We start from the raw sequence: 12,056 nt of genomic DNA on the forward strand, positions 1-12,056 counted from the left end.
CTTCCCAGAATCCCCCAAGCAAGTCCTTATGTAACATTGGCCAAGATTGGATCCAGGCTTCTTGGAACCAATCACTGACGAGGGAGATGAAATTATAGTAGTTTAGAGTCATCAGGATTTGCTCCCTGAGTCAAGGAAAGGGGGAAGGCCTGAGCTAAAGGAAGGAAGGGGAGGAGTGGATGGTGGCCAGGAAACCAGCACTGTCTTTTCCAGGAATTCAGCTTCTCCTGCCACTACAATGCGGACAGATGTGTTTGAGGAGTGTGATGTGACTTTTTGTAAGGGTGGCTTGTAGGTATTAAGGTAGGATTGATGGGTGAACCTGTTTGCCTTCACTTCTCACTAACGAGTCTTCTGAAAAGTCTTACCTTATTCCTTTGGGTTAGATGATTTTATCCAGATGACGTGTGCAATTCTGCCAAAAAATACTTAGGTCTTTATTTTGTACTTCACAGGTTCTTGGTGGCAGGTCCAGAGTTCTGGAAATCACTTCCCCAGCTATCATGACTCTGTTTGAGTAGAAGTTCTCACCAGGACTTACTATATATGATGGGTTCTAATTGAGGATTGGGAAGTGGGAGGTGTTATAAAATAGCAAAGATGAATTCTTTAGACCTTATCCATATACATATGTAAAAGGAGATACCTGTAATTTTTAGGACATTCAGTATCGGGGCTCACTTTCACCTGGTGTGCACTGGTAGAGTGTATTGGCCAACATCCATTCTGTCACTGGTGGTAGTCCACGTTGTACTCGTGAATGAATGGTTTGACTATCACCATTGTACAAAATGCTGAATCACAAATTTAAAGAATAAAACAAGTAGAGAAAAATAAGTTCTGAAGCCTCTAACTTGAACACTTTTATGCTGGTACACCCTGTGTTAGATATGGCACCTACCAGTGATTTTATGTCTGTAGTATTGAGTATTAATATATGGACAGAGAGGAAATTGATGTAGTTCAGACAATTAAGTGGTATGTTCAGAAGATCCTTTGGCTTATGAAATATTTTTCTCAACTAGAGTTGATAGTACAATCAGAAAAGTTTCCAGAAAAAAACATACAGATGGTATATCAGTTTTCTATTGCTTCTGTAACAGATTACCAAAAACTTAAGTGGCTTAAAACAACACAAATGTATTACCTTATGTTTCAGGAGGTCCAAGTCTGAAATGGGTTTCAGTGGGTTTAAGTAAAGATGTTAGCAGCTTGTATTCCTTCTAGAGGCTCCAGAGAAGAATCTGTTTCCTTGCCTTTCCCAGCTTCTGGAGGACGCCTGTATTTCTTGGCTCGTGGCTTCTTCCATCTTTAAAGTCAGGAGTGGCTGGTTGAGTTGCTTTCACACTGCATGACTCTGTTATTATCCTGTCTTCCTCTTCCATAATTAAGAGACCCTTGTGATTACAATAGTGGACCTACCCAGAAATCTGGGATAATCTTCCCATCTCAACATCCTTAACTGAATTACCTCTGCAAATGTAAGGTAATGTCTTGATTTACAGGTTCTGGGAATTAAGATATGAATGTTTTAGGGTGGACAATTATTCAGCCTGCCACAGTGGGTTTCCCAAATGTCAGATTTTAGTGTTTGATCTTAGAGAATCCAGTCTGGCCACCATCTCAAGCATTTTCTTTCTGAAGTTTGTGACTAGAAGACAGGATTGTTTTGTCTCTGGTAGTCATGGTGGTGGTGAATTGGAAGATGGAAATAACTATGAAAAATAGAAAAAGTTAAGTGGGCTGGAATCAAGAAATATTTATCAAAAACTTACTGTGTGGTAGGCTTATGCTAAGTGCGACGGGCAACAAAAAAATGGAAGAAAGCACAAACCTTATGTTTAAAGAGCTTCAAACCTTAGAGGCAAAACACATACACGAATAACTCAAGTTTGTACATTCACCCATCATTTGCTGGGAGGAGTACACTTCCTTGTGCCCTCCAGATAAGCTGCTTTACTTCTACCCTAGAGGCTTGTCTTGGAGTATGCTTCTCTTGATCTCAGGGTCGTGAGTTCCAGTCCCACATCGGACATGGAGCATACTTAAAAAAAAGTGTAGCAATCATTAATCTGATTTCTGATTTTGAAAAGGTGTTCTCTCCAGAATCCTGCATCCTCTGGTTTGTTAGGATGGAATGGAGGAAAGGAGAGAGCAGAGAGAGGGAATTTACATGTATTTGTCACCTACTGCATGCCGGCGGTTTCACCCAGCTTCCTTTACCCGCTCTGGGGGATCTGTCATATTCCTCGTGCTTTTATAGGTGGAGAAAGTGAGGATCATAGAGGCTTTAAAAATACACAGAGAAAACCCCCCAACCTCCTTCTACGAGGTTGTGTGGTTAATAAGTGGGAGGCGTGAGATTTGAAGCCAGAGCCCTCCGATTTCCAGAGCATGTGGTTTTCTCTTTCTTCCAACTCCCAACAGGATTTGTGGAAATATTTAATTGAAAAATGTATCTCTTTGTATTCTGTTACTTCTAGAAACTTGAAGAAGCATTTTTTTTCTTCCCCCCCCCCCCAGTCCTAGTGTAGTATCTGCCCCTTGTGTAAGATCTGCCCCTCGCAAGAGGTCTGTCTTTTGCTGTTAAAAATATCATTAGAGTAAAAGCAGCTGATTTCCTTAGAAGTGGGACTTCCTCTTCTGTAATAACCCAGAGCCTATTTCTCCTCTCCGTGCCTTTCAGTCCTTTGTCCCTCACCTTGCCTCTAGCTCTCTGCAGTCCATTTAGAGCCATCAGCATCTTTATTTTTATTCAACAACAGCAACAATGAACTTGTAGGCTGTTTTTGTGCCAAGTGTGGTGGTAAGCTTTGAGGACACTGTGCTGTATTCCTTGGACTCCCAGAGCTTATATTCTTCAGAGTGAAATAGTTTAATGCACGGGGTCTCAACCTTGGCTACACATTTGGTAACTTAGAAACATTTGGCAAGTATTTTTTTAATGCCTGGGCCGCTCCCAGAGGTTCTAATTTTGGGGGGTCTGAGGTGGGGCCCTGGCATGAGCATTTATTATTATACCCAGACAATCCCAGTGGGTAGCTGGTGTTGGTAGCTTTAATTAATTGGTAGATTTCATGTGTTGCCCATCAAAGGAATTAGGAAAAGGATGTTTGGGGCAGTTGTCAAAAGAATGTATCCTGAATGTGGAATTTCAGACATTGTGGCTTTGGATAAAAAAGGTAGTTTGGTGTTTGGCGCTGACAGCCCTTCCCACTGACCCTCGGTTCACACTGGGTAGTGACTTAAAGGGACCTCGATGCTCAAGTCAGCCTGGCCCCACAGCTCTCCGAGCACAATTCCCCGTGTAAGCTGACTGCAGGTTATGTGTCGTGTTAGTTACCGCTTACTAAGGGCTGCCTGCCCATCACTCTCACAACGGCCCTGTGAGGTGGGCCTTCTGATTTTCATTTTACAGACAAAGAAACAGGAGGGCAGGTAACAGGCTGGAGGCCACACAGCTTGGACGTGAGACAGCCAGTTCCAGTGCCGCGCTCTAACCCACAGTGCCACATCCCAGGGGCGAAGAGTGTGGTGCTGAGCAGGCTGCTTTGAGGAGAGGGACCAGGAGGAATCATTCCCAGAGCCCTGGAGTCCCTGCAGCCCCTGGGCCATGCTGTGGCCTGGCTAGGGTCGGCAGCTTTTGTACCTGGAGTTGTGCTATGTGCAATTACCACTAAGCCCCTGTCTCCCTGCTCGACATCGCTGCTCTTGGAACCTTAGCAGCATTTCCATTCTGCACTGTGTTTCCAGAAATGAGAGTCTGAGAAAGACCTTGTATGTCACATCTTCCCTTCCCCCTTTCACTTGCTTGTTAAGGCTGCCAGGAAATTTAGGGCTGTGCAAAACTGGGAAGTGACAGATCTGCGTCTTCGTCATCACCATTCTCTCTCATGTACTTTCTTCCCCTTCGTGGAATCTAGGACCTTTAGGCTTTTTAAGCAAAACTTTCTCTCAGGAAGGGGTAGGATCAATTCATTAGACTACGGTGTACATGACTGACAGCGTCCCGTGTGCCACCTTTCCCAGAGACCGTCCTATTTTAACAGGTGGCAGAGTTCAACCTGGGAGTCCGACACACATGGACTTGAATCTTGGGCTGCCTGCTGGTTATGTAACATTTGGCAAGTAACCTAACCTGCCTTAGTTTCAATTTCTTCATCTCTAAAAAGAGAGTAATATCTCAGAGGAGATATTTATGAGGATTAAGAAGATTGGAGAAGGAGCCTGCGCGGTGCGTGGCACAGGGTAGGTGCCTGTTCAGTGTTGTTCCTTTTTCTTTTCACCCAGTAGCAGAATTCATGCATCTGTGAGGCAGGAGGAAAGTTAAGCAGGGACACATTTCTGAACTCTCTCAGCAGCGAATGACCTCCTGTTTCCTTTCCTCCGTAGACGACACGGGGTATTGTGGAGGAGCACGTGGAACTTTGCCCAGTGAGTGCCTCTCTCTCTCTCTCACTCAGACACGCACACACACACACACACACACACACACACACACACACTCTTTCCATTGCTGTGAGACATAGTTGGGTCATGCAGGAAAGCTGTGACTATACTTTGCGCCTAGGCTTCTTGTCAGTCCCTCCTTCCCACCCTGAAGCCTCCCCTGAAATCTGAGGCTCTGGGGCCTGTTTGGATACATTTTGGACAAAAGCACCTCTTGGTCTTTCTTTCTACAGAGGCCGAAATGCAGTTCCTCTGAAGAAAGAGCTAGCGGCCGTGTCCCGCGCAGTGTGGCTGAAATGCTACTGTGCTCCCGAGTTTGCACCTTTATTCCAGTGCACTCAAAAGATGGCTGCTATTAGGGGCGCCTGGGTGGCACAGCGGTTAAGCGTCTGCCTTCGGCTCAGGGCGTGATCCCGGCGTTATGAGATCAAGCCCCACATCAGGCTCCTCTGCTGGGAACCTGCTTCTTCCTCTCCCACTCCCCCTGCTTGTGTTCCCTCTCTGGCTCGCTGGCTGTCTCTATCTCTGTCGAATAAACAAATAAAATCTTAAAAAAAAAAAAAAAAAAAAAAAGATGGCTGCTATTAAAGAACAAAGCTAGCCGGTAATGGCCAAGCTTTCCAGGGAGCTATGTGCACGGCCTCCCGTTCAGCGTCTCTCTGTCATCCTTATGAAACATCCCATTAGACTTTCTACTGAGGCAGAAAAACTGGGCTGACAATGGAAAGTGAGTTATTTAATTGATATTACCTTTCCAAGTTTAAAGCGCATTTTTTTCATAATTGTTTCAGAAAAAGAAGCCTGGATTTGAAGGCTAGGTTAGGTGAGCTAAGGATTGTGGTGGAGCTGGCTGCTGCATCGAAATTCTTCTGACGTTGCAGATTCTGCCCAGTTACAGCAGGATTCTGACTTCCCCTTGACTTGACTTGGAGTACAGGTCCAGGCTGGTACGCTGCATTCTGGGTTCAAAGCCCAGCTGGGCCACTTACTGGGTGGTAGACCTTGGCAGTCATGTAATCTCTCCATGTCTCTGTGGCCTCATCAATAAAATCAGCAGAGTGATAGTACCTTAAGGGTCTTTGTGAGGGTGAACAGAATTTAGGTCATGCCCTATCACTCTGCCCAGAGAAAAGTCAGCAAATGCTTCTGGCTCCTGCCCTTTCTCCTCTCTATGCAACCAAATGTAGTTGGTCCAGAGCAATTACATTTGATGACATTACATGAAGTGGGCCTCAAGGGCAGCATGGAGGGAAAGAGAAGTCACAGAGGGAATATACCCTGTGTGTGTGTGTGTGTGTGTGTGTGTGTAGGTAAGCCCCAGGTTTTGAAACTCAAAGTTTAAACTGTGAAAACTCCATAAGGAGAGCTACCTTATGGCAAAGAGTGCAAGCAGGAGCCCCAACACCAGTGCTAGAAAGAGAAGCCATTTACCTGGCCTGGCTGTATTGACTCCCTTCAAAAATGTCATGTTCATAGCGCAGGACTGGATGAGTTAATTCAAACCAAGTCAAGGCATTAATTATCTTGTGGAATAAATAACAATGGGTCATGCATTTCTGAGACATGTTTTTGAGACTTTTTTTTTCCTTTTAAACCGAAGTAGTCCTTCCTGGCTCCTGAACACAAGCCATCCTCATCTATTTCCTAAGATAATCCATTATAAATTATGACAGGTTCCCAGGAGCCTGGCGGGCAGCACGGCCTGATCTGTGCCCTGGTCTCACTTTTCTGTCCTGGTCATCTCCGACAAGTTCCATGCGTGACCGGTCAGAAGACGGCTAATTCCAGTCCAGGCATTTTTCAGATGAGCCTCATTTTATTTTTAATTTCCCCACAAATGCATGCCAGGCGCAGATTTCGTCAGTTACAGACATAGCTCTCTAATCTGTGCCGCCCTTCCGTAGCTCAAACTACCAAATGAATTAAGGTCCAGTTACATATAAAAGTGATTATGATCAGCGAAATGTCTGCCCAGAGTGGCCTTCCCCAAAAAGGGCAAAGATTTGAGGCTTTGACACTCCTGTTGGGCCATGTTGGGGCCACTGTACAATAAAAATGAATGCATCGACAACCTTCTCAAACCTCCATGGCCTTCAGATTTTAGGGCTCAGTGGCCTCTGGCCACCATGTAGCAGAGAAATAAATTATTTTCTCATGTTGGGTGAAATTATTTGTTTTCTGTCTTCATCCAATAATATTTCTTTTCAGGAGAACTGACCTCATCCTTTTGAAAACTTCCTCTTTCACCTCTACAGGCATCTGGCTTTTGCTTGTAAGCAGATGAGTGCTCGAAATCCTGACAGTTGAGGGGCAGGACTCTACGTTGTCTTTGGGATTCTTGTTAGGCTCATCTGCACATTTCTCAGAGCAGTTCGGAGCTGTGCAGGCTCTCTCTTTTCCCCTCAAATCGTCAGGGGCAGGAGCACCTTGAATAGGCGTTGCACAGAAGTTAATAAGCTAAATTAGGACCAGGGAGTGAAGGAATAAAGGCCATCCCCCTCTCACAAAAAAGTTCATAGTCTACTTCAGAGAAGAGGAAATATTTCCAACGATGCATACTTAACGTACTTTATTGTCTCAATATGTTAATGGGTTGTGTACAAGATAGAACAAGGAATGCTGTAGCAGAAAGATTATTAGGGACCAAGGGAAAGTATGTGATCTTGTACGATCTTGATCTGCCTCTCTCCAGGCGTTGGTCCTCATGAATGTAAAATCTATAATATGCTAGGCTTCTGCAAAGAGTGGCAAAAGAGCTGGGGAAATGAGGAAAGCCTTCCTCCATGGAGATTCTAGAACAGTGATCACAAAAGCGTAACCAGGCTGATCCTGAGGGGGAGATCTCAGTAGCCCCTCGATCAGGCCTCCTACTGTGGCTTTTTCCCACCTTCTGTGCAGACCACAAAGCAGATGTGGCAAAGTTTGTTCAAGCCCTCCGAAACAGTTCTGTTGGAGTGAAACGCAGTTTATTAAAGGTCCCACAAAGTTAAATCTGAACCCTGAGCAGAGCCTGAGGCGCGGTGGTAAAGGCGGAGGACATGCTGCCCCCAGCGGTAGAAGCGCGTGTTACACCGGCTCCCTCCCGCCCGCAGGGCCAGGGCCAAACTGCCCTGGGGACAAGCCAACCTTGGTAGTCGCCCAACCTGAGAATCTTTTGAGCTCTTCCTGTCGCCATGCCCCACCCCATCCCATTCCACCCTCGCCTCTTTTTTCTCCTCCCTGGCAGCCGCTCTGTTTTCAGATGTTTACCCTGAGTGAGGACCTCAGTGGCGGGCAAGAGGCCTGGTGGGGTTGGGGGGGTGGGGGAAGATGGTCCCGAAAGAGGAATTCCTCAGGGAGGCTCTAGGGTGCATCATAGGGATGCCTCCTCTTTGTCTCTCTGTTTGAGAGATGGTGCGGATGTGCTCTCCCTGGTTGACAGTGGTCTGTTTCTCTGGTTTGCAGTGTTTTAATCCTAGATTAGCCCAAGTCAGATGCTTTGGGGGAACACCGGTGTAGTCTGTGCTCCCAACGCCCCATCTCAGTGGTCTCCGTTTGATCAGGACATCCGGATTTTGTAACCTCGTTTTGTAACTGTTCCCCCGGCCCTGGTGCCATCCTTCAGAGCTCTGAGGACATGTAACTGGAAGCCACTCCGGCTCCTCTCCCCCTCTGCAGCGGACCCGTGTCACCTGCCGCCCTGGCATCATCACCCAAGCATGCACTGTCACACTCCCAACCGGAATGTCAGCTTGCTGTTTGAGATTCACACCGACACGCGGTCCCCAGAGGGCTCCTCCCGGAGCCAGGGCGGCCTGCGCTTGGGAGCACATAAAAGCACAGGAGTCCCCTGGCTTTTTGGCAGCACTTCAAGCGCTAGCCCAGTGAGGAGATCTTGACAGCATACTTGTAAACTCCACGGGCCCCAAGGGCTCAAACACCACCATATTTATGCTCACGGGCTGGAGAGCCAAAATAGTTGGGTTGTTATGCAGACATGGGTCTCTTAGTCCAGGCCAGCATTGCTGACACCTGTTAATTGGCATTTGAAAGGACTGAGTTGAGGGGGGCGGGGAGCCTTTGGAGCTGCTGCCAACCTGTACCTGAACAGCAGGGAGTCCAGCAAGAGTTTGACCCATCCCTTGGGTAAGAGATTCCCTGGTGGGATGAGCAAATGAGTCCAAGGGTTGCCAGAAGGGATAATCAGAGAAGGAAGAAAATAGGAAGGAGGGTGGGAAGAAGAGGCACCAAGAGGGAAAGAAAAAAATAGAGGGTGGGTATTTTTAGATATGCTAACACAGAGCTTTGTGTGTATAGCGCCCTGAGCCCTGTTTCTGCAGCACCAGTTCTCCTGGCCCAGGTGGGAGCAAGCCTGCCTTGCCCCTTCTCTCCTGAGGCTGTGGACCCACCTGCATTTCAAGGTCAGGAGCAGGACCACCTCCTCCAATCACCCTTCTCTGAAAACCCCAGAAGCCCCGCTGTCTTCCTCCTTGGCGCTCTTGCTATAACATACACTCCCCATTCTCCTGTGTGCCCCTTGGGTTCCTCCCCTTCAATTGTCCCCTCCCTGCTTTGTTGATTCCTTGGGATCACGACTGAGACTGTCTGGCCCACACTGCCCACCACAGTCCAAGACTCAAAGTAAGCTCTCGGTTTCCAGGCTCTTGGGTTAGTGTTCTCCTTCTGGGTGTCTTTTTCTCTTTTCCAGTTCTAGGCCTCTCACCCCAGGTCCCATTCAGCAAAGCACCCGCTCCGTCCCCACACAGCTACAAGCTGACCCAGGGGGCTCTATGAGTCTTCTTCCTCATACCTATCTCAAGGTTTGGACAGTGCACAACTTGACCTGAGGGGAAACTGGGCTTATTAAAAATTATTTCTGTATTTCATTATTAGTACACAAAAAATTTCCAGAAGATCCATAAATTTGAACTGGCTTATGTTCCAAAAGTCAGCTTGAAAATTTGTTGTTTGAAACTGGAAGTCCACAGAAACAATATTGTAAATGAATTCGTTCGTTCATTCAGCAAATACATCTTGAGCACTCCTATACGGCAGGCACTAGTCTACATGCTGGGGAACCTGCAGGGAGCACGTGTAAAAACCCTTGTCCTCAAGGAGTGTGTACCCTGGTCAGGGGAGGCAGATAAACCACACAGATAAGTAAAATATACGCTGTTGGATGATCCTAAATGCCATGGAAAGGAATAAACTAGGGAAGGGGAATGACGAGTGCCAGGATGGGTCTGGGATTCTAACTCAGGAAGGCCTTATTTGAGAGCAACCTGAAGGAGGGAGAGAGTAGGGGAGGAAAGTTCCAGACTCAAGAGTGAACTTTTATGTTCAAGGAACAACAAGAAGGTCAGAGTAGCTAGACCAGAGTGAGCATTGGGGGTAGAAAAATATTGGTTGGTTTCCGTGGACACCCCACTGGTGGTTGACTTAGCGCTATAACAAGTCTGAGCTATAATTCTCATTCAATGCAATACACATTTACTGAATGCCTTCTCTTTCCCAGGGATTAATGCTAGGTGCTGTTACTAATTCTCTCAACTACCATAACCATGGCTCTATGGGAATATCTCTTGAGTGTCAGCTGGGGAGGGTTAGGGACATATAGAGCCCACTCGGTAATATGGAGGCCAGACAGGTAAGATGCAATGCCCAGTAGACAAAATCTTCCTCCTGGAAGCAGCTTGGAAAATTAGAGCCATCTCTTCTTGATTTGCTTTTACACCAGATGGCTTCAACCATCTGGGGTGATTAGCCATCTCTTGATTTGGAGACCCTGGCACTTGATTTGTGGCTGAGTGTTGGTTTTTGACACCTTACCTAAGCTTCTTGATCCTTGATTTCCTGGTAATGATAATGACTGCTTTACCTTTTTTTAGTAAAAATTAAATGAGATTAGTATACATAATAGAGCCTTGTAAAACCAAAGTCTACTGTCTGAGTTATGATTTTGGAGTAGTCACTCTGTCTTCTACATCGGGGAATAAAGGGAAAAGGGATCAGAAATAGAATCTTTCAGTGACACCTTCATAAATGGAAATTGCTTGTCAGTTTTATGTTGGCTGTCTAATCTCTGGAAACGGTGATGGGGACAGTGAGTCTGAAGATGGCAAATAGCTCTGCTAAAAGATCCAGGTAGGAGAAGGAACAGGTCAATGAAGGAAAATTGCCTGACTCTAGAGGGGGTTGTGGAGTAGAATTTGAGGAAAGGTATATGAATCGTTCGCAACTAATGAATCTTCGAACTTTACATCAAAAACCAGGGATGTACTGTATGGTGACTAACATAACATAATAAAAAAATATTATTATATAAAAAAAAAAGAAAGAAAGAGGATGACAAGACGATAGACCCAAGTGAACCATTACAGAGGTAAAATCCCATTTCCCCTTTGGGCACTGCTCTTTTCTCTCTCATTCCCTGCATCCTTCGGGCTCCATTTTGCAGTGCGTAAGCCACTCAGATAGCTCTGGTCCTACCCCCCTGGGCCCCAAGCCATCCAGTACCTCCCGTGTCTGCCTACTTTTCTTCCAGTGCCCTTTAAAATGGGGGACTTTATGTAAGAAGAAAAATTTCTAGTGAGAGAACTCACTTCCTTATTATAAGGCAAGCTATGCATTCTGGAAAGTCCTTGTTATTAGAAAGTTCCTTCTTCAAGTCACTTAAAATCCACTTCCCTGTGATTTTTTATTCCTAGGTTCTGGGTCACCCTCTGAGGGGCTCAGAGGTATTCCAAATAACTCTTCTTCCGAGACACCGCTTTTCAGATATCTGAAGACAGGTCACTGTCCCCCTCAGCTTAGGATTTTCTCCTTATCTTTGGTGTTCTTCACCGTCACCATGAAGTATCTGGTTTTGTTTTGTTTAATTTTTTTAAATGCTTTCCTATATATAGTATGTGCTTTCAATTGGAGGATTCATGACCTTCTTCAGTTCTTCAAAATTCTTAGCCATTACTTCAAATATTTCTTCTCCCCCAACCACTCTTTTTCTTTCACTGAAATGATAGACACTATATTGGAACTTAACCAGTCTACCTCCTTGTCTCTTCCAGCTCTTTCACAATTTATCTCTTTCTCTTTCCAAGCTTTGTTCTGAGTGAATTCTTCAGAACTGCCTTCCAATTTATAAATTCTCTCTTTCACTGTGACCAATGTACCCAATACAGTTTAATTTAATTTACCTATTTTAATTCCCTATTATTCCACAGAAGCTGAACTCCAGAATTTGGCTTCTAGCCATGGATTATTTTACCATTCTGTTTTAAATATCTATTGCACGAAATGTCTCTTAATTTAGAATATAGCCTTTCCTTTTAATGTCCTCCTTTTACATTTTAATTGTCATAGCTCTATTTTCAGAACAATAAGGTCCTCAAACTGGGAACTTAACTCTCTGTCTTGACTTTCCCCCTATAGTCCTTGAACTAGCCTCATATGCTTGACCTCCTGAATTTTCCCTATCAGGATCACTGTCCTCTGAACTCACTCTCTGATGCCCAGAATGGAATGCAGAGTATTACAGTGAGTGCCCTGTAAGTCAGAGACAGAGGACACTGAGCAAGTAGGATTCTAATAACACGTTCTTTTATAGAAGTGTCTATAACAGAATAACAGGA

General features: G+C 45.4%; 1 protein-coding gene across 1 annotated transcript in view; it reads left to right on the forward strand.

Annotated features, from left to right (window-relative positions):
* Positions 1 to 4,071: 4,071 nt before the first annotated feature.
* The window catches only part of EGFLAM (EGF like, fibronectin type III and laminin G domains), a 250,445-nt gene continuing 242,460 nt past the window's right edge, over positions 4,072 to 12,056 (forward strand). Inside the window, exon 1 of the mRNA XM_044387045.3 lies at positions 4,072 to 4,248. The gene's annotated coding sequence lies outside the window, so the exon portion shown is untranslated. The remainder of the gene's footprint in view (positions 4,249 to 12,056) is intronic.

Source organism: Ursus arctos, unplaced genomic scaffold, assembly GCF_023065955.2.
Source record: "Ursus arctos isolate Adak ecotype North America unplaced genomic scaffold, UrsArc2.0 scaffold_15, whole genome shotgun sequence".
Lineage (NCBI taxonomy): Eukaryota > Metazoa > Chordata > Mammalia > Carnivora > Ursidae > Ursus > Ursus arctos.